General features: G+C 46.1%; 1 protein-coding gene across 2 annotated transcripts in view; it reads left to right on the top strand.

Annotated features, from left to right (window-relative positions):
* Positions 1-22367, top strand: part of ret (ret proto-oncogene receptor tyrosine kinase) — a 111305-nt gene that overhangs the window by 343 nt on the left and 88595 nt on the right. The gene's annotated exons all lie outside the window — the stretch shown is intronic.

The following is a 22367-nucleotide window of genomic DNA, read 5'->3' as shown; positions in this document are numbered from 1 at the left end:
AAATATGATGGGATTCCTTGAAATTTCTTTTTTGCACGTTGATTTAATTTGCAAGGAATTTTAACAGGCACTTGGTCCCGGAGTGGATTTTATTTAAACGGTGCCGGGTGCCCTTCTCGTACCGGTTGTTGCAACAAAAAAAATCAAATAAAAAGTTAATTTCATTCTGGGCTGAGTGGAAGTTCCAGATTTAAGTCGCCGGCAGCCAGTGTCGGGGATGAACATGAATTGCAAAAGCTTCCCCAGCCACACACACACACACACACACTACCGCCAACAACATTGAGCCTCCACGCGGCCGTTCTGCCCCTCTTCCCTGCTGGGGATCAGCGGGGTTCCCTCCCCTTTGATTATCAGCAGCAATCGCTGGCTTGGGCGAAACTTGGGAGCTGACACTTGCAACTCCAGCGCACACACACACACATTAGATTTTGTTTTTTGCTGATGGGGGACGGGGACAGAGTGAATTAAAAAAGAGACAGCTCCCTAGCCAGGGCGGAGTGGAGTACAGATGTGAGTGTTGAATACGCTTTGCACAATGAGTGAAATCAGGATTCAGGGCTCATTATCCCCCCTCTCCTTCAAACACAAAAGATATTGTAACGACTCAATGACTAGCTGGTGAAATGTGTCGGCTCAATCTCAGCCTGTCCACACAGGGGAGGTGTCAGGACTCAGGGATTGGAAATATTTGGGCATTGGGCTGGAATCAGACAATGCTGGAAATATAGAATTGGTCCAGGGAAGGGCTGTTCCATGTTTGGGGGAATAAGGACCATTTGAATAGTTCCAGACGCAAACTTCCCCATTTCTGTTCACGCCTGCCGAGGGATATTTCAGCACGGTTGCATCTGAATTCTCAGTCTTGTTTCCAGGATTCCGGGATAATTCACGGTAGCGTAGTGGTTAGCACAATTGCTTTACAGCTCCAGGGTCCCAGGTTCGATTCCTGGCTTGGGTCACTGTCTGTGCGGAGTCTGCATGTTCTCCCTGTGTGTGCGTGGGTTTCCTCCGGGTGCTCCAGTTTCCTCCAACAGTCCAAAGATGTGCCGATTGGCCATGATAAATTGCCCTTAGTGTTGGGTGGGGTTACTGGGTTATGGGGATGGGGTGGAGGTGTGGACCTTGGGTAGGGTGCTCTTTCCAAGAGCTGGTGCAGACTCGATGGGCTGAATGGCCTCCTTCTGCACTGTAAATTCTATGAAATTAACATGTTAACCGAGATGAGTTCATCAATGCACTGCCTGCAGGGCTGCAGGAGGGTTCCACATCAGCCTCTCCATTGTGCGTTAAAATCGGCGTCACAGTAAACTAATCCTTACCTTCCTGTGCTGAAAACTCTCAGTGAAGCGAGAGTGTGGAAGGTGGAGCCTTGCTGTGCAAGATTCCTGGCCAGGGGATGTGAGGTGTGGACTGCCCGTTTGCGAATGGGCTGTTGGCGTTTCATAGATATGTATCAGACATGGTGTATTGAAGCAAGCACTGCCAGTTGTTGGTGTGTCAAAGACTGATTCTTGCTGGCCTGGAAACTCTGGGACTGAACCTCCACAGTTCAGAAGGGGACCATTCAGCCCATCGAGTCTGCACCGGTCCTCTGAAAGAGCGCCCCACCTAGGCCCACTCCCCCGCCCTATCCCCGTCACCCATTGATCACGGCCAAACCTAACCTCCCCGTCTTTGGACACAAAGGGGCAATTTAGCATGGTCCATCCACCTAACCTGCATGTGTAGGAAACCCACGCAGACACGGGGAGACAGCATCAAGTCACCTAAAGGCCAGAATCAAACCCGGGTCCTTGGCACCATGAGGCAGCAGTGCTAACGACTGTGCCACCATGCTGCCCCTAGAACCATAGAATCCCTACAGTGCAAAATGAGGCCATTCTGCCCATCGAGTCTGCACTGACTCACCCCCACACCCCCCCCCCCTCAAAGAGCTTCCTACCTAGGCCCGTTCCCCTGCCCTAGCCCTGTAACCCCACCTAACCGTTGGACACTAAGGGGCAATTTAGATTGGCCAATCCACCTAACCTGCCCACCCTATTGTGTTACATCTGCTCTTATATACTGATTAAAAAAAGATGCTTACTGTTTTCTTTGGGTCTCAAAGAGTGCCCATAGATTGAGGGCACCGCCCCCACCCAACCCCATTACCCCACCCAAACTGCATACCCTTGGGCACTAAGGGGCAATTTATCACGGCCAATCCATCTGACCTGCACATTTTTGGACTGTGGGAGGAAACCGGAGTACCCGGAGGAAACCCACGCAGACACTGGGAGAAAGTGCAAACTCCACACAGACAGTCACCTGAGGTCGGAATTGAACCCGGGTCCCTGGTGCTATGAGGCAGCAGTGCTAACCACTGTGTCACCGTGTCACCTTGTTGCAGAATGAAGATAAGATTTACATTTATATAGCAATTTCAGGATGTCACAAAATGCTTCAAAGTTAAGGAAATACTTCTAAAGTGTTGGCACTGTTACAGTGTTGGGAACTTGCTATATAATGTCTGCACAGCAAGATCCCACAAACATCAGTGAGGTAAATGACCAGATGATGTGCGCATTTCTTTTTTGAGATATTGGTTTTGAGATAAATATTGACCAGGCCACCATGAGAACTCTCCTGGTTCAACACCTCTACCAAAATGCTACTGTGAGGAACCTGAGCCTACACTACCCTGATTCAGAGGTGGAAGCTCCTAAAGCTGCCTCTGAACCACCAACAGCCGTCCCCGTGTGAAACTATCTCTGGTAGTCCCTTAAAGCAGAAGGACATTAGCTGTAGGGTACAGCCCGTGGCAAGAACCATGCGCATGGAGTCTTTTATCGTGGGGAGGTTGTTGTGCTGCAGTTACAGCGCGGTTCTGACCGACCAGGGAACTCTCCGACTCGTACCACCTGCCATAGGCATACAGGAAGGATTTGCAGGATTCTAATCAACCTATCAGACCACGTTCAGAACGCGCCTGTCATGACCATCGTGTCTCTGAGTGGGACGCAAACATGGAGCTTTCAGCTCAGAGGCAGGGACATTGCCCATTGCACCGTAAGACCACCTGAATGAAGCTCTGCTGTATTCTGCACACCTGAAGATGCATGGGTGGTGCGATAGCAGAGTGGTTAGCACTGTTGCTTCACAGCGCCAGGGACCCGGGTTTGATTCCCTGCTTGGGTCACTGCCTGTGCGGAGTCTGCACGTTCTCCCCATGTCTGCGTGGGTTTACTCCGGGTGCTTCAGTTTCCTCCCACAAGTCCCAAAAGACGTGCTTGCTAGGTTAATTGAACATTCTGAATTCTCCCTCTGTGTACCCGAACAGGCACCAGAATGTGGCGACGAGGAGATTTTCACAGTAACTTCATTGCAGTGCTCATGTAAGCCTACTTGTGACAATACAGATTATTATTATAAAATGCACATGGTGGAAAATTGAACATTTGCTACATTTTCACCTTTTCACTTCTTAAATTGTTTTTAATTCTAACTAATAATAATAGTCACGCTTTTGAAAAGAGAGACATGTTGTTGAAGTTTTTCATCTTGCACTCATCAGGACAAATACAAGAATGTAAAATTTCAAACGATCACAACAATTTATACAACTGTAGAAAAAGTGCTGATCTGTTGGCAAGTCAACCCTAACTGGTTTTCAGTTTGTCCTGATGAGTACAAGATGAAAAACTTCAGCAAAATGGCTCTCTTTTCAGCAATATTCAAGTTCAATAATTGTTATCTGGAGTGTGATGAGCAACATAGCTGTACTGCATTCACAGGGAAGGCAAAAAAATCCTGCATTCTAGTTAACTGAGTCTCTAATTGTGTATATGCATCCTTGCTATGAGTCCGGCCCCATGCCAACCTGTCTGCTTAAACATGTTCTGTGTCTAGCACATGTTCATCACATACGTGATGCCACAATGTAACTATCAAAAATAAAAAGATTAGAAAGCAATCATTGTCCTGGAGTCAGACATCAGCACTTGCATTCTGCAATTGAACTCTCACTGACCTTACTCTGTGTTTTCTTAAAAGTAATCCGAAGTTGTCTCCTTAGAGGTACCAACCTTTATGCTGACAGCAGAATAATTAGGGTTAGGCTTAATCGCTGATTAAAAAGAAAGAAGTTGCATTGGCATAGTTTCTCCCCGTACTCGGGGCATCCCACAGCCGGGGTGAAGTAAGGAGAATTTGTAAATAAGAGAACTTTTGTGATGGAACATGTTGTTGCAATCTGGAATGCGTTGCCTGAAATCATGATGGAAATAAATTCAATGGCAGCGTGCGAAAGGGAATTGGATAAATACTTAAAAAGGAAACATTTGCAGGGATATTTGGGCAGGCACGGTGGCACATTGGTTAGCACTGCTGCCTCGCGGTGCCAGGAACCCGGGTTCAATTCCGGCCTTGGGTGACTGTCTCCCCGTGCCTGTGTGGGTTTCCTACGGGTGCTCCGGTTTGCTCCCACAGTCCAAAGATGTGCAGGTTAGGTGGATTGGCCATTCTAAATTTCCCCTTGGTGTCCAAAGATGTGCAGCTTAGGTAAGGGGGTTATTGGCATAGGGCAGGAAAATGGACTTGGGTAGAGTGCTCTTTCAGAGGATCGTTGCAGACTCAATGGGCTGAATGGCCTCCTTTTGCACTGTAGAAAGTCTATGGTACTAATTGAATTGTGAAGTACCTGGGCCATTCCATTCCGTAAAACATTGCTACAGCTGATAACATCATAGTTTAATCTAAAGTCAAGTATTATGGAACTATTAACAGTTAAGGCTGCAGTGACCCCTTCAATTCTTAAGGACTTTGGGAAAGTCACATTTGCATATCATCTTCAATAAAAGTTTAGTTCCTTTAAACTCATTGGCATTGTGATGTGTCAGCTTGGCTCAGCCAATGTAACCCCTGCCTATGTGAAACTTGGCTGTTACATTTGCTGACCAAATGGCAATTGAGGTTTATAGTAACACATTTATAGCGGAGGAGACATAATATGGCACAGAGTAAATGTAAATTGTTCTTCCCAAATATTGTGCGGTTGAAAAAAATGAGTATTTTTGAGGGGCTAAACACTCAGCACTGAATGGGTTATGTGGTTTGAGTTGTATGAAAGAAGCAGGATTTTTCAGGAATAATATATTGTTTTCCTTTTTCACTGCAGGCTGAGGACTGAATTGTGAAAATGTTAGTTGTGTGTGTTGTCAATATGACAAAATTAATCCACAGCTCTGCACTACTTTCTCTCAGGCAGTTGTCTATAAACATTGTGTCCCTTTAAAATGTTCTCTTTGGAGAGCATCGAGGATCATTTACCCTATATACGCAACCTTCTTCTTGTTTCTATTATTGTTTACCTTCCATCTCACCACCCCAACCCTCTCCCAGCCAGCTCCGTTTCTATCCTTACCAGTACATCCTTTTCCCTCCTCCTCGCCCCTCCTTTTACATTCTCTTAAGTCTCACCATCCCCCCTCCTCTCTTATCTCTTCCCCATCTCTCTTTCTGCCTCCCCCACCCCTCCCCACCTACCCCAAGTACGTCAATAATATTCTGACCAGCCATATAGGCAGATATCCTGACCACAAAATGATGATGAAGGTTAACTTGGGTTGACTTGTTGTCAATATATATTCCTCAACCACTCCCCCGCCCGTAGGGGTTGACAAATGTGTACGTGGCTGTTTCATGTCATGAGGTTCATTTTTTTTTTAAAAGGAAAATTGGCATTGCCCAAAATTGTTGTACAATTTCCCAACATTGGGTCGATATTGATGCTGGCTAGCCTGTGCGAGCCCAATGGTTTAATGTTATGAGTAATATGGAATGTAGGCAATGGTGAGTGAGCTGATCAGCATTGAGTCAGAGGTAGGAAAAACATTTTCACTGCACTTAACATTTATTGCCTGTGTAGCCAGTCCACGGGGACTGTTATATCATAATTAATTGTACAGACCCATGGTTCATGCAGTGCACTTTTTAACAACAAGAAATAAGTTCCTTAGGTCATATCCCTTTGTTAGAAGCTGTCTTAAGTTTTGTTCTGCAGGTGTGGGGGGGGGGGGGGGGGGGGGTGGTGAATGTTACCCTTGTTAGATCGGTTAATAATGTAGATCAGTCATGTGTTACTCAAAGGGCAGGACAGGCTTGAGTGGCTGTATGATGTCCTGCTGTTCCTGTGTTCTTCAAAGTAACATTGCCGGGAGTACCCTGCCCTTGAGCATGGCAGTCCTGATGCTTTCTGCCGGGTGGGTACAGCCAAGAGATGCCACTCTTGAGCATGCCTGCATAATTGCCCACTAACGGCATGGCACTGCCAATTCAGGCTCCGCTTCGGAGTTTAAAAATCCAAGTTGTATCTGTGTGAAGAAAATTTCTCCGTTGGTAAAGAGGGTGGGGGGGTTATATTTTCCCAAGTTCTTGTCGAGGAAGTGATGCAGAGATCATGCTTACCTTACTGCTAGGATTTATATGAACAATATAAGCTAAATAGAAGATAATGGCTCTATCTAAGTGAATTACAAAGCAATAATTTAATCACTGTCTTCAGATGACATCAGAAATCATGAGAGTGAAAGTTGAGTCATCGGCCAATGTCATCTGAAACCTGAACAGGGACCAGTGTTTGTGAGGTATTATTTTTGTTCATTGAGGGCACATCTCCCTGTGTTCCTCGAACGCTCCCTCCACCTTCACATTGAGTTGTTATAAAAGTACAGAGCCACACTGCTCCTGTGGCCTGCTGCACTCAGCAACAAAAGGGACGTATTTTGTTCCGGAGGCGCCGTTGACCAATGATCTCTCTCTCTAAGCTGTGCAGGTTGGCATCCAGGAATGTGCCACGCATGGGAACAAAAGAGGCCAGGTACAAGCAATATTGCTTGTGAATGAATGCCCATGTCAATTGTAAAGGGATACACAATGCAACAAAGCTGACCACGCACAGCAGACAGCGGTTAGACGGAACGTTGATGGTGACCCACTATCATGTGGGCTTTACAGGTTCCTCAGCCTTGTTGCTGCCTGGAGCCTGATGGAAAATCTACTGGAGTCAGACAGTTGGGGGGGGGCGGGGGGGGGGGGGGGGGGGGGGGGGGGGAAATGTGAGGAGGGTGAGGTGGCATGCTTGCCTTCATTGGCTGGGGATTGAGTTTAAAAATTGCCAAGTCATGTTGCAGCTTTATAGAGGTCACAATAACACTTGAAACCAGCTCGGCAAACAGAAAGTGCTTTTTTGTCCTCCTTTTTCCCTTTCTCAGGGCTTGTTTCCCGCTCCCCAGTCAGTAATGATCGTCGCCTCCTTACCTGCCTCCCTGTTGCTTCTAGTCCTTCTGTCGTCTGCCCCCACTTAACCCTTCCATGTATTGTTTCCTGTATATAATAGTACACCTGATTATCGTGTGTGACATTTGTTGGAGTCTGTATTCCTTTTAGTTTAATTTGGTTTGCTTCCTTTTACAGTGTTGTCCAATAATTTAGGTAAGTGGATTTCTGATATTGCTGGAAAACAGTCGATCCCACCAGTCACAGCAATGTTATTTACTTACAGACAAACAATCAGAATTGACTTTATCCTGTGTGTTGTTGAGTTTATACACTCTGCGGATTACCCTTAATGGGTAATTAATCTTCATAAGTCCAGCGTCCACCGGCTGAAAGGAGTTTAATGCCTGCAAGATGCCAGCCTCATCCCAATGTCGAACTCCAGTATAAAGTGGGTGCAGATGACGGGGGTGGCATTGCTAGCTTAAGCCATCGGAATATTTCACTGTATAGATTAGAATCATAGACCACTGTATAGATTAGAATCATTGGCCCATCGACCTGCACCAACTCTCTGATAGAGCACCCTATCTAGACCCACACCCCCACCCTATCCCCGTAACCCAATAACCCAACCTAACCTTTTAAACACTAAGGGACAATTTAGCACGGCCAATCTACCTAACCCGTACATCTTTGGACTGTGGGAGGAAACCGGAGCACCCGGAGGAAACCCACGCAGACACAGGAAAATGTGCAGACTCCGCACAGACAATGACCCAAGGCTGGAATTGAACCCGGGTCCCTGGCTCTGTGAGGGGGCAGTGCTAACTCCTCCATGCTGCATATCTCTGCCGCCTGTCTGTGATCTCTCATCTCTTAGACATTTACTGTGACTACGATACACTGGCTAAATAGAGAAGAAAAGTATACAATCTCTGGCAGTTGTAATAACTCTGCCAATAACCCAAAGATGTGCAGGATAGGAGGATTGGCCACACTAAATTGCCCCTTAATTGGATAAACAAGAACTCCACCAAGACTAGGCTATGAACAAACTCAGGTTTATTCCAGTTACTCCACTACGTGCAAAGCTTGCGCCCCAGCCTGGGACCATCGGGAACACTGGTCCAGGTTATAGCTTTTAAAATCCTGCTGGTCGGTCCCCATTGGGTGAGGACCCGCCCACTCAATAAGGGCACTCATGTTCCATGAATCCCACCGGCAGGTTAACTGTCGACCCCCGTGGTCTTCGTAGGCACCACCAGAGCTGTGCAGAGTGAATCACTGATCCCATAGGACAAAGAAACCATTGGTATGGACTGTACTCCTCTTAGTAGCTTGTGATAACAGCAACACTCTGCTTTCTAGTCAAAGTGTTAGGGAACTCTTCTCTTTATTTTCCTTCAACTTTCCCGATCCGTTCTCCATCTGAAGAAGTTGTTTCCCGATAAGACTCCAAGCGCTCATTAATGTACATTTTTTAAATTTATGGGATGTGGGCAATACTGAGTGGCTTATGAGGCCATTTCAAAGCCTACAAGATTGCTATGGATCTGGAGTCACATGTAGGACACCAAGGAGCAGAAGGCCCTTGGCGTACATGTACACTGATCCCTTAAGTAGCAGAGCAGGCGGATACAGTGGTTATGAAGGCATATGGTATCATTGCCTTTATTAGCTGAGGCATAAAGTTTAAGAGGTTGTGCTGGAACTAACCAATAATTGTGCTAACCAATAAAACATTGGTTAGGGCACAGCTAGAGTATTGTTTGCAGTTCTGGAATTCACATTCTATGCGGGATGTGATAGCACTGGAAAGGGTGCAGAGGAGATTTAACAAGGTGTTGCCTGGACTGGAGAGATTTAATCATGAAGAGATTGGATAGGCTTGGATTGTTTTCCTTGGAGCAGAGGAGACTGATTGCGATGTATAAAACTATGAGGGGCGCAGACAGAAGAAACCTTTCCCCTTGGTGGAGGGAATCAATGACCAGGAAGCATAGATTTAAAGTAAGAAGCAGGAGGTTCAGAGGGGATGTGAGGAAAAACCTTTCACCCAGAGGGTGGTGGGAGTCTGGAACTCGCTGAAAGGGTGGTGGAGGCAGAGACCCTCCGAACATTTAAGACGTATTTAGATGTGCAGTTGCGATGCCAAAGCAGACAATAATTAGGTGGTTGTTTTTGACCGGCGCAGAAATGATGGGCCGAAGGGCCTTTGCTATGATGTATGACTCTATGACTCAGAGGCCAGACCAGGTAAGGATGGCAGATTTCCTTCCCTAAAATGTATTAATTAACCAGATAGGTTCTTTAGACAAAAAACAATAGTTTTATGGACATCATCTGACGTTTAATTCCAGATCTTTATTGAATTTGAATTTCACCATCTGCAATGGTGGGATTCGAATTTTGCCCCCAAAGCATTGCTAGTCCAGTGACGTTAACACTACACCACCACCTCCCCTTATTTCCTGAGGCTGGTAGTTCACCCTGTGATTGTCAATCACTTGTTTGAACCTCCCTCACCAATGAATAGTTCACCACATGATACAAAGTCACTTTTTAGTTTACCTCTTGCTGAAGGTCATACTCTAGGTGAAGGTGGTATATAAACGCAAGGAAGCTCCCTCCAATTGGTTCAGGATCATTTGCAGAGTCTCATGACCTCAGTGCGGGAAGAACAACCTTTGTGATCTTTGGCTCTGCCATGTCTTGGCCCCTGACTGCTTAGAATTGTTTGTTTTCTTTAGATAGAGTGAGAGAAGTAAATCCTGTGCCAGCTAGTTCAAGGAGGATTCGATACAATTGGGAAAAATACCATTCCTTAAAGGTCTCCCTTTCTTACGTTTCACAGCCAAGTGCGTAAATCATTGCTTCTGCTAATGGTTCTTTGTGGCTTGAAAACCCAGTTGCCGGTCCCTAATTGTGTCAGTTGGGGATAGTCTTAGCGGCAGAGGAAGTGTTAGAGGGTGTCATGTTGTCCAGATGCTGCTTCTATTATTGCAAGATGGGAGAAACTGCTGCTCACGAGATAGAAACCAGCTGGTTCAAGCAAAGCTCCCGTCAGCATGGCCAGGATGAAGAAAATTACTAGTAAATAGTTAGTGCAGCAAAATCCGGAAGGTAACGACCTTTATTACAGGCAGGAGGCAGGTCTCATAATTCATGAGCCAGTGGCCTGTAATGAGTTATATCGGTTTATCTCATGCACAGTGTGTAAAGTGGATTCCACCCTCCCCCACACTGAATATATTAATAGGACAGGTGTTGTGGCCAAATTTATAGTTTCTGCTCTTCATTGATTTTTTTTGGTGGGGGAGGGGCTCCAGCTTTGAAATGACATAATTGCAAACTATTGGACAGTGATATGCTGTTGAATTATTGTCCCAGCTGAGGCAGAAACAGTGGAATTTGGACAAAGGTGGCTCCCGCTTTTGCTTGATAAGTCTGGCATTGGACAGGATTCTTGTGAAGGAAATTATATCAGAAAATTCTGGAAGTACTCCGCAGGTCGGGCAGTAACTGCAGGGAGAGAAACAGATTTAAGGTTTTGAGTCCAATGTGACTCTTCTACGGCAGTACTTCTCTCTTCATTTCTGAAGAAAAGTCATTGGACTCAAAACAAGTCAATGGGTGCGATTCTCCGCTCCCCACGCCGGGTTGGTGAATCGCGGGAGGGCCGGGCGAATCACGACATGCCGCCCTGGCACCCCCCCCGCGATTCTCCCACCCCCCCCCCCCCCCCGATCTGAGAATTGGCACTCGCCATTTTTCACGGCGACCGGCGATTCTCCAGCCCGGATGGGGCAAGCGGCCTGACGTTCCCGACCTGTTCACGCCGGCGGCAACCACACCTGGTCGCTGCCGGCGTGAACACAGCGCGAAAGGTAAGTTTGGGGCCTGTGGGGGGCGGAGAGGGGATTGAGCACCACGGCCGTGCTCGGGAGGGGACTGGCCCGTGATCGGTGCCCACCGATTGTCGGGCCGGCGTCTCCAAGAGACGCACTCTTTCCCCTCCGCCGCCCCGCAAGATCAAGCTGCCACGTCTTGCGGGGCAGCGGAGGGGAAAACGACAACGGCGCATGCGCGGGTTGGAGCCGGCCAACCTGCACATGCGCGGCTGACGTCACTTAGGCGCCGCCGTCGCGTCATTCTCGGCGCGCTGCTTTGACGCAAGCGTCAAGGCCCGGCGGCCGAGTTTCTCACACCGCCGCTCCTAGCCCCCTGGGGAGGGGGGGGGGGGTTGAATAGGGTGCGAGGAGCGGCCTCCGACGCCGTCGTGAAACTCAGCCGAGTTCACAACGGCCTTCCTGATGCCGCACGGGAGCAGAGAATCGCGCCCAATGAGTCACAGCCACTGTGTTATTAGGGAGGGGGGTCCAGGGTTTTGACACAGCGACAGTGAAGGAACGGCAATATATTTCCAAATCAGGATGGTATGTGGCTTGGAGAGGAACTTACAGGTGATGGTTCTCTCCTGTGTCTGCTGCCCTTGACCTTCTAGATGGTAACGTTTGTGGGTTTGGTAGGTGCTGTCGAAGGAGCCTTGGTGAGTTGCTGCAGTGCATCTTGTAGATGGTACACACGACTGCCACTGTGCATCTGTGGTGGAGGGAGGGAATGTTTAAGGTGATGGCGAGGGCACCATTCAAGCGGGTTGCTCTGCCCTGGTAAATGTCAAGCTCCTTGAGTGTTGTTACAGCTGCAGTCATCCAGGCAATTGGAGGCTGCTCCATCACACTTCTGACTTGTGCCCTGTGGACAGGCTTTGGGGAGTCAAGAGGTGAGTTACTCACCACAGAATTCCCAGCCTCTGACCTGCTCTTGTAGCCACAGTATTCATATGGCGGGTCCAGTTCAGTTTCTGTTCAATGGTAACATAAGAACATAAGAACTAGGAGCAGAAGTAGACCGTCCGGCCCTTCGAGCCTGCTCTGCCATTTTATAAGATCATGGCTGATCTATTCGTGGTCTCAGAACCACTTACCCGCAGTCTCGCCATATCCCGTAATTCCATACCCTATCTTTAAATATATTCAATGAAGTAGCGTCTACTACTCCTTTCGGTAGGGAATTCCATACTTTAACCACCACCCTCTGAGTGAAGAAGTTCCTCCTTGATTCAGTCCTAAATCTGCCCCCCCTAATCTTGAGGCTATGCCCTCTTGTCCTACTTTCACCTACCAGTGGAAACATCCTTTCTACTTCTATCTTATCCATTCCCTTCAAAATTTTATATGTTTCTATTAGATCCCCCCTCAACCTTCTGAATTCCAGTGAATATAATCCCAATCTACTGAGCCTCTCCTCATACGACAACCCCCTCAACTCATGAATCAGCCTAGTGAACCTCCTCTGCACCCCCTCTAGTGCTAGCACATCCATTCTCAAGTATGGAGACCAAAACTGCACCCAATACTTCAGGTGTGGCCTCACCAGCACCTTGTACAACTGCAACATTACCTCTCTGCTTTTAAACTCAATTACCTTCGCAATGAAGGACAAAATTCCATTTGCCTTCCTAATTACTTGTTGCACCTGCAGACCAACCTTCTGTGACTCATGCACAAGTACACCCTGTGCATAGCAGCATGCTGCAGCTTTTTACCATTTAAGTAATAATCCGTTCTATTGTTACTCCAACAAAATGCATGACTTCACACTTATTGACATTATACTCCATCTGCCAGACCTTTGCCCACTCACTCAATGTGTCACTGTTCCTCTGTAAGGTTTTACAGTCCTCAGTACACTTTGCTCTGCCACACACCTTCGTGTCATCTGCAAACTTGGATACCTTACACGTAGTTCCCAACTCCAAATCGTCTATATAAATTGTAAATAATTGTGGTCCCAACACCGATCCCTGAGTTACACCACTCGTCACTGATTGCCAGCCAGAATAGCACTCATTTATTCCCACTCTTTGTTTCCTGTTAGACAACCAATCCTCTATCCATGCTAGTACTCTACCCTTAACACCATGCATCCTTATCTTATGCAGCAGCCTCTTGTGCGGTACCTTGTCAAAGGTATTTTGGAAATCTAGGTACACCACATCCACTGGGTCCCCTTTGTCTACCTTGCTCGAAATGTCTTCATAGAATTCCAAGAGATTCGTCAAGCATGACGTGCCCTTCATGAATCCATGCTGCGTCCGTTCAATGGGACAATTTCTATCGAGATGCCCTCCTATCTCTTGATAATAGACTCAAGCATCTTCCCCACGACAGAGGTTAAGCTAACTGGTCTATAATTCCCCATCTTTTGTCTACTTCCCTTTTTAAACAGTGGCGTCACATTTGCTGTTTTCCAATCCTCTGGAACTGCCCCAGTGTTCAGCGAATTTTGGAAAATTACCGCCAGTGCATCTGCTATTACTCCAGCCATCTCTTTCAGTACCCTGGGATGCATTCCATCAGGGCCAGGAGACTTATCTATCCTGAGTTCCATTAGCTTGCCCAACACTTGCTCTTTCGTGATAGTAATGCTTTCCAGGTCCTCACCTACCTTCTTCTCTCGGTCAATTGCTGGCATGTTATTAGTGTCCTCCACTGTGAAGACCGATACAAAATATTTGTTCAATGCCTCCGCCATTTCATCATATCCCATAACTAAATGACCACTCTCATCCTCTAATGGACCAATGTTTACTTTAGCCACTCTTTTTAGTTTTATATAATTATAAAAACTTTTGCTATCTGTCCTTATATTCTGTGCCAGTTTTTTTTCATGTTCTTTCTTACTTTTCTTTATGGCTCTTTTTGTGGCTTTCTGCTGACCTTTAAAGTTTCCCCAATCTTCTAGTTTCCCGCTGATCTTGGCCACTTTGTAAGCCTTCTCTTTCAATTTGACAGCCTCACGTATCTCCTTAGACACCCAGGTAGATTACCTCTTTTCTTACAATTCTTCCTTCTCACTGGAATATACTTTTGTTGAGCACTATGAAAGATTTCTTTGAAAGTACTCCACTGCTCCTCAACTGTCCTACCATAAAATATTTGTTTCCAGTCTACTTTAGCGAGGTCCTTCCTCATTCTATCATAGACCCCTTTGTTCAAGCATAGGACCCTGGTATTGGATTCCATCATCACACTCTCCATCTGGATACTAAATTCAACCATGCTGTGATCACTCCTCCCAAGAGGATCCCTAACGATGAGGTCATTAATTATTCCTGCCTCATTACACAGGACCAGATCTAGGATAGCTTGCTCTCTCGTCGGTTCCATTACATATTGTTCCAGAAAACTATCCCGGATACATTCAACAAATTCCTCTTCAAGGCTACCCTGACCGAGCTGATTTGACCAATCTATATGCAGATTGAAATCTCCCATGATAACTGCTGTACCCTTTTCACAGGCATTAGTTATCTCTTCATTTACTGCCCGTCCCAGTGTGATGCTATTATTTGGTGGCCTATAGACTACGCCTATCAGTGTCTTTTTCTTCTTAGAATTTCTAATTTCTACCCAAATGGATTCAACCTCATTCTCCAAGATATTGATAGTGGAGGATTCAATGATAATAATTCATTGAATGTCAAGGGGCAATGATTAAATGCTCTCTTGTTGGAGATTGTTGGTGTAGACTTGATGGGCTGACTTGCCTCCTTCCGCACTGTGGGAATTCTATGATTCTATGGCCATCGTCTGGCACTTGAGTGGTATGAATGTTACTTGCCGCATGTCATCCTAAGCCTGGATATTGTCACAGTTTTTCTGTATTTGGCCATGGACTGCTTCAGTATCTGTGGAGTCGTGAATGGTGCTGAACATTGTGCAATCGTCAGCGAACATCCCCATGCCTGACCTTCTAATGGAGGGTGGGTCATTGATGAAGCAACAGAAGATGGTTAGGCCTAGGACACTACCCCTACAGTGATATCCTGCGACTGAGATGATTTACTCCAAGAACCATACCCATCATCCTCTGTGGCAGGTATGACACCAACCAGTGGAGAGATTTCTTCCTGATTCCCATTGACTCTAGTTTAGTTAGGGACTCCTTGATACCATACTTGGTCACATGCTGGCTTGAGGTCAATGGCAGTCGCTGTCACCCCACATCTTGAGTTCAGCTCTTTTGTCCATTTTGGAACCAAGGTTGTAATGAGGTCAGGAGCTGAGTGACCCTGGCGGAACCCAAACTGCACGTCCATGAGCAGGTTATTGCTGAGCAGCTTGTCAGTGCTGTCAATTACATCTTCTATCACTTTGCTGATGATGAAGAGGAGGCTGATGGGCAGTTGCCTTTTCCTGCTTTGTGTGAACAGGAGTATTTTGCTTTTGTTTTGGCATTTAAATTCACTGCCACTTCTACTCCAGGAATGCCTACCTTGACAAAATTCTGTTTTTCTCTGACAGAATTTCCATTTGTCTCTTTTATCTTGTTCACCTTCGTTGCTTTCCATTTCCCTCCTGATTTGGTGTAAATTCTGAAGAGTTATATTCGACTTGAAACATTAATTCTATTTCTCACTCCGCAGATGTTGGCAGACCTGCTGAGTGTGTCCAGCACCTCCTGTTTTTATTTTGGATTTTCAGCATTCGTAGTACTTTTATTTTATTGTTTGAGATGATGCGTGCGGGCCAATAGTAGTATAACGTAGTCTCGACCAAACGGGGGGACTAGCAAACGGATGAGTGACAAAGATATGAGAAAAAGGGCAGAAATGGTTTGTACGTAAACATCATCGCATCCAATCTCCCAAAGATCTCAAAACACATCACAGGTTACAAAATGTTACTTCAATGTGCGGTGACTACTGTTAAATGGGAAAATTATATGAACAGCAAGACCCCACAAATATGAGTGAAGTGAAATGGCGAGACATTGCTGGTTGAAGGAGGAATGTTGGTCAGGACTGTAATGGTCAATGGTTTGATTGATCTGTGTTTGATTATGTTAATCTGGGAACTGAGCTATGTTCACCACACTTGGCTGGTAAAGCCTGGTGGTTGACTCAGATGTGACGTTAACAGACGTCACAGAAAGACATAGAAACTGGAGTTGGGAGTGCAGGCATTTTGTAATTTCAGAGATACGCTAAGGCACTATAAATAAACCTTTTGCACACTTCGAAAATTAGTGTCATCTCTGCATTGCTATGAGGCAAATCAAACAGGTAAAATATACAACTAGTTGTTAAATACACAATCAGGACACCAACAAAGTGACGGAACAAGCTGAGTCTCTGACAACGGCGTAGGCATCCAACATGGAAAATGAACACGGATGAACATGGAACATACAGTGCAGAAGGAGGCCATTCAGCCTATTGAGTCTGCACCGACCCACTTAAGCCCTGACTCCCACCCTATCCCCATAACCCCAATATCCCCTCCTAACCTTTTTGGACACTAAGGGCAATTTATCATGGCCAAACCACTTAACCTGCACATCTTTGGGACTGTGGGAGGAAACCGGAGCACTCGGAGGAAACCCACTCAGACACGGGGAGAACGTGCAGACTCCACACAGACAGTGACCCAGCGGGGAATCGAACCTGGGAACCTGGCGCTGTGAAGCCACAGTGCTAACCACGTGTGCTACCAGATGGTAGGACAAACGCGTTAGGATTCATTTTATGCAAACGTTTACCATGAGATTACGTTTTTGAAGCATCAGGCTGCAGATATTATTTAATTTGTGTCAGAGACTGCATTAAAACAACTGAGAAGCTCATGACATCACCATTGAATCATAGAATCCCTATAGTGTGAAAGGAGGCCATTCAGCCCATCAAGTCTGCACCAACATCAATAGTAAAGAAGATCAGCTGGTTCATAACGTCTCATTTCCTACCACTGCACAAACCCAAATCCACCCCTTAGCTGCTCACACACTATTGTTCGAAGGGGCTAATTTCAAAGCAATTGATAGGGGCAGAATGGCGGGAATTATACCTAAATCTGTGCCGTGCCTTGTCCCAGGTGCTTGGTGCTGACAGTTTGCTGAACGCGTTCCGCTTACCTCACCTGGAGCAGCACAAAACTAAAATTATGAATCAAATGACGTGCAAAATAAAATGAATGCGGCAAGAAAATGATTCTGAGTGCTGCGCACGTCTTCAGGGTTTAAAAGTTATATTCTTCAGATATTGCACGCATCAATTAACGAGGCACGCTGAATGTGATTTTAAAAGCAAAAAATTAAGAAAGAAAAGGAATCGAGCAGAAGATTTTGCATTATGCGGCACCCGATCGAATCTTCTGCGCCTCCCAAACCACTTCACAGTGAATTCATTATTTGCGAAATTTAATTAACGTTATGTAAGCAAATTAAGTAAAGCTTTTAGCAAGCATTGCAACCGTCATGGTGAGTTTGCGATTGAAAACATATTAATTTTTCTGCCCTAAATCACTGCTTTCAAACGGAGTGCCAGCTTGGGTTCAGCTGACGACGCTTAGTGAGAAAGCTTTAGATGATGGTTGGTTCACGTCTCACTCTGGGATGGGCCTCCCCTCTGGCCTAGGCCGATGCTGCGCCATTGAGGGGATACTCCAGTGCTGCAGGCGCTGTTCTCGGATGAAGCATTGAGCCTCAGTCCCATTGTATGTTCTGTGGTGATTTGGGCCATGAGAATAAGGCGGGGGAGTGGAGCTGGACAAGTAGCCCTTGCCAAGAGCTACTCTTAGAATTCTTACCATGTTTATGATGGTCCATGCTGTATAATTTTGTGATTATAAAGGCTCAGTGGTGTTGCTCATAGGGGAATGACCGAGCCAACATTCTTCCCTCAACAAAAACCACCAATAAAAAACAGATGACCTGGTGGCTCAACTTTTTATTTTAAAAAATTTTTTTTGAGTACGTAATTAACTTTTTCCAATTGAGCTGCAATTTAGCGTGGCCAATCAGCCTAGCCTGCACATCTTTGGGTTGAGGGGGTGAAACCCACGCAGACACGGGGAGAATGTGCAAACTCCACACGGACAGTGGCCCAGGATCGAACCTGGGACCTCGGTGCCGTGAGGCAGCAGTGCTAACGACTGTGTCATCATGCTGCCCTGGCCTGATGGCTCATCTTATTGCTATTTATGGGATCTTTCCTTATAAAAAAATGCTGGACTTCAATGTAACTGATTGCACACGAAGCACTTTGATACGTTATGGTCTGATTCCCTTTTTTAATGTAAAGTGTAAGTGTTTCAGAGAAAGCGCTCCGTAATCTCCATTTACTTCTCTCTGATCTCAGGTTTCTGAGCCAGCAGCACAGGATCAATATTGATGTAAAGTCAACAATCTGAAATGTTTCTCACTCTATGGAGGCTGTCAGACCCACTGAGCATTTCCAGCATTTTCTGTTTTTGTTTTCAGATTTCCAATAGTCGCAGTATTTTTTCTTTGTATCAGTATTGCGGGATTTGCAAACTGTGTTATTCAAAACAAGGTATCCACACATTGGAGAAATAGAGAAAGCCTCTTTAACAAGGACGCGGGAGTCCATACCAAGTCAGAAGGTTTTATTTATAAACAATATATTTACACTCTCTGGTAGATCCCTACCGGGTACTTCATTGGTCGGTGCCTTACTGGCCAATATTATATTCTCTCAGAATGGCAGAATAATACAGTGCAGAAAAGGCCCTTTGGCCCATCCAGTCTGCACCGACGCATGAAAACATCTGACCTACCTACCTAATCTCATTTACCAGCACTTTGCCCATAGCTTTTAATATTGTGACGTGCCATGTGCTCATCCAGGTACTTTTGAAAGGATGTGCAACCCGCCTCTACCACCCTCCTCGGCAGTTTAGCACAGGGCTAAATCGCTGGCTTTGAAAGCAGATCAAGGGAGGCCAGCAGCACAGTTCAATTCCCGTACCAGCCTCCCCGAACAGCACCGGAATGTGGTGACTAGGGGCTTTTCACAGTAACTTCATTGACGCCTACTTGTGACAATAAGCGATTTTCATTTCAGTGCACTCCAGACCGTCACCACCTTCTGGGTAGAAATGCTTTTTCCTCAAATTCCCCCTAAACCTCCTGCCCCTCTCCTTGAACTTGTGTCCCCTCGTGACTGACCCTTCAACTAAGGGGAACAGCTGCTCCCTATCCACCCTGTCCATGCCCCTCATAATCTTGTGTTCGCCCCTCAGTCTTTTCTGCGCCAACCCAAGCCTGTCCAACCTCTCTACATAATGGGTCAGTTTTTGTGCAGTGTGTGCAGGAGGGTTTTCTGACACAGTATGTTGACAGGCCAACAAGGGGCGAGGCCACATTGGATTTGGTACTGGGTAATGAACCCGGCCAGGTGTTAGATTTAGATGTAGGTGAGCACTTTGGTGATAGTGATCACAACTCGGTTATGTTTACTTTAGCAATGGGCAGGGATAGGTATATACCGCAAGGCAAGAATTATAGCTGGGGGAAAGGCAATTATGATGCTATTCGGCAAGATTTAGGAGGTATAGGATGGGGAAGGAAACTGCAGGGGATGGGTACAATCGAAATGTGGAGCTTTTTCAAGGAACAGCTACTGCGTGTCCTTGATAAGTATGTACCTGTCAGGCAGGGAGGAAGTTGTCGAGCAAGGGAGCCGTGGTTTACTAAGGAAGTTGAAGCACTTGTCAAGAGGAAGAAGAAGGCTTATGTTAGGATGAGACATGAAGGCTCAGTTAGGGCACTTGAGAGTTACAAGTTAGCCAGGAAGGACCTAAAGGGAGAGTTAAGAAGAGCGAGGAGAGGACACGAAAAGTCGTTGGCGGATAGGATCAAGGAGAACCCTAAGGCTTTCTATAGGTATATCAGGAACAAAAGAATGACTCGAGTAAGATTAGGGCCAATCAAGGATAGTAGTGGAAAGTTGTGTGTGGAATCAGAGGAGATAGGGGAAGCATTAAATGGATATTTTTCGTCAGTGTTTACACTGGAGAAAGACAATGTTGTTGAGGAGAACACTCAGGTTCAGTCGACCAGGCTAGATGGAATTGAGGTTCAAAAGGAGGAGATGTTAGCAATTTTAGAAAATGTCAAAATAGACAAGTCCCCTGGGCCAGATGGGATTTATCCTAGGATTCTCTGGGAAGCCAGGGAGGAGATTGCTGAGCCTTTGTCCTTGATCTTTATGTCGTCTTTGTTGACAGGAATAGTGCCGGAAGACTGGAGGATAGCAAATGTTGTCCCCTTGTTCAAGAAGGGGAGTAGAGACAACCCTGGTAATTATAGACCTGTGAGCCTTACTTCGGTTGTGGGTAAAATGTTGGAAAAGGTTATAAGAGATAGGGTTTATAATCATCTTGAAAAGAACAAGTTGATTAGCGATACTCAACACGGTTTTGTGAAGGGTAGGTCATGTCTCATAAACCTTATTGAGTTTTTTGAGAAGGTGACCAAACAGGTGGATCAGGGTAAAGCTGTTGATGTGGTGTATATGGATTTCAGTAAGGCGTTTGATAAGGTTCCCCACGGTAGGCTATTGCAGAAAATAAGGAAGTATGGAATTGAAGGTGATTTAGCGGTTTGGATCAGTAATTGGCTAGCTGAAAGAAGACAGAGGGTGGTGGTTGATGGCAAATGTTCATCCTGGAGTTCAGTTACTAGTGGTGTACCGCAAGGATCTGTTTTGGGGCCACTGCTGTTTGTCATTTTTATAAATGACCTGGAAGAGGGTGTAGAAGGATGGGTTAGTAAATTTGCAGATGACACGAAGGTCGGTGGAGTTGTGGATAGTGCTGAAGGATGTTATAGGATACAGAGGGACATAGATAAGCTGCAGAGCTGGGCTGAGAGGTGGCAGATGGAGTTTAATGCGGAAAAGTGTGAGGTGGTTCACTTTGGAAGGAGTAACAGGAATGCAGAGTACTGGGCTAATGGCAAGATTCTTGGTAGTGTAGATGAACAGAGAGATCTCGGCATCCAGGTACATAAATCCCTGAAAGTTGCCACCCAGGTTAATAGGGCTGTTAAGAAGGCATATGGTGTGCTAGCCTTTATAAGCAGGGGGATTGAGTTTCGGAGCCACAAGATCATGCTGCAGCTGTACATAACTCTGGTGCGGCCACACCTGGAGTACTGCGTGCAGTTCTGGTCACCACATTATAGGAAGGATGTGGAAGCTTTGGAAAGGGTTCAGAGGAGATTTACTAGGATGTTGCCTGGAATGGATGGAAGGTCTTACGAGGAAAGGCTCAGGGAATTGAGGTTGTTTTTGTTAGAGAGGAGAAGGCTGAGAGGTGACTTAATAGAGACATATAAGATAGTCAGAGGGTTAGATAGGGTGGACAGTGAGAGTCTTTTTCCTCGGATGGTGATGACCAATACGAGGGGACATAGCTTTAAATTGAGGGGTGAGAGATATAGGACAGATGTCAGAGGCAGTTTCTTTACTCAGAGAGTAGTAGGGGTGTGGAACGCCCTGCCTGCAATAGTAGTAGACTCGCCAACTTTAAGGGTATTTAAGTGGTGACTGGATAGACATATGGATGAAAATGGAATAGTGTAGGTCAGATAGGCTTCAGATGGTTTCACAGGTCGGCGCAACATCGAGGGCCGAAGGGCCCGTACTGCGCTGCAGTGTTCTATGTTCTATGTTCTATAACTGAAATGCTCCATCCCAGGAAAAATCCTGGTGAATCTCCTCTGCACCCCCTCCAGTGCAATCACATCCTTCCTATAATGTGGCAACCAGAATTGCGCTCAGTACACATATTCGGGGTAATTGAGATACCCCGCTCCTAGCGGGGGAACATGTACACATCAGGGAGCACGGGGAAGACGAGCATTCCTACCACATAAGCCTCACGCGGGATATTATAGCCTCTCAAGTTGTTCTTGACGAAAGTATGGACCCAACCAGTCAGCCACGCAATGATATAATTTGTGCTTGGTTTTGTCTCCCTTTCTCTGTATAGTCCATCCCTAATCTTGTTTCTCCATGTTTTTGATTTTAGTTGGCAGCTGTTCATTATTCTGCAATTCACACCTCCTCCGGACACATCAGGAGCAGGAGTAGGCCATTCAGCCCCTCGAGCCTGCTCGGCCATTCAATAACATCATGGCTAATTTGATTGTGGCCTCAACTCCACTTTCCTGCCGAACTCCCAACCCGCCAACCTCTGACTCCCTTGTCAGTCAAAAATATGTTTAACTTGAATATA

Source organism: Scyliorhinus canicula, chromosome 22 (genome assembly GCF_902713615.1).
Source record: "Scyliorhinus canicula chromosome 22, sScyCan1.1, whole genome shotgun sequence".
In the NCBI taxonomy this organism is placed as follows: Eukaryota; Metazoa; Chordata; class Chondrichthyes; order Carcharhiniformes; family Scyliorhinidae; genus Scyliorhinus; species Scyliorhinus canicula.
The sequence above is the reverse complement of the archived record's forward strand: the minus strand, read 5'-3'. Positions and strand labels throughout refer to the sequence as shown.